The 863-nt window shown below is 42.6% G+C and overlaps 1 non-coding gene across 1 annotated transcript; it reads left to right on the plus strand.

The window, feature by feature from the left end:
• The first annotated feature begins 387 nt into the window (after window positions 1-387).
• Window positions 388-459, plus strand: Trnag-ucc (transfer RNA glycine (anticodon UCC)). The gene has a single exon. It is a non-coding gene; the product is annotated as a tRNA-Gly (tRNA).
• The last annotated feature ends 404 nt before the right edge of the window (window positions 460-863 follow it).

The following is an 863-nucleotide window of genomic DNA, read 5'->3' on the forward strand; positions in this document are numbered from 1 at the left end:
CAAACCTCATTGTGGTAAAGATACATTTCAGTACTTCTCACTGAATCGTTACGGATAGCAAACGGCATCGCTTCGTAATTGATGACGTTATCTGCGTATTATCAGCTTATTGTCTCTGCAGACAGAAGAGGACATGTTATGATTGATAAATGAGGACAGTACCTTGTAGTGTCTTGTCAGTGGCTGTCACGAGAAATTTTGTTGTATGACTGCGCCCGGCGGATTACGGAGGACAGTTTTCAGGACTCCGGTAGCTTGCAAACATAGGAGAAAAATGTGCGAGCCGGAAAGACTACGGCACGTGCGCATACGTAAATGCCAACAGAACCTTCCCGGCATGAAATGAAATTTCGGTTTATACAATGAAACAGTTGTTCTTTGCACAATGCGATGGTGGTGTAATGGTCAGCATAGTTGCCTTCCAAGCAGTTGATCCGGGTTCGATTCCCGGCCATCGCATATATTTTAATTATTCACTTTACCATGGCACGTTCGGGTAGTTCAGAAAGATGAAATAAAAAACAAATACACGCATTTAAATTAGCCTGAATATATTAAATAGCAACCTTATGTCCGACTTTTCTCTTACGTTATGTTACGTCGGTAGTAAACTCGTACATTTATGTAAATACCTGAGTTTCGTCGAATGCGGCATACTCAAGAGAACGTCTTATTCGTAGCTTGTGTTACGTGCGAAAGTACACTAAGTTCTGAAATCGATGTAACGAATGTTTGTGTCATCCTTTTACAGGACAGAGATAACCGCTCCCGTTCTGACCATACGCACAGTGAACAATGACGCATTGTCGGTTTCTCCCTCATTGCCTGCCTATGCAGTAGTGGTCCTAATAGACGAGCCTCGA

The sequence above is a fragment of the Schistocerca nitens genome, chromosome 1 (assembly GCF_023898315.1).
Source record: "Schistocerca nitens isolate TAMUIC-IGC-003100 chromosome 1, iqSchNite1.1, whole genome shotgun sequence".
Taxonomy (NCBI): Eukaryota; Metazoa; Arthropoda; class Insecta; order Orthoptera; family Acrididae; genus Schistocerca; species Schistocerca nitens.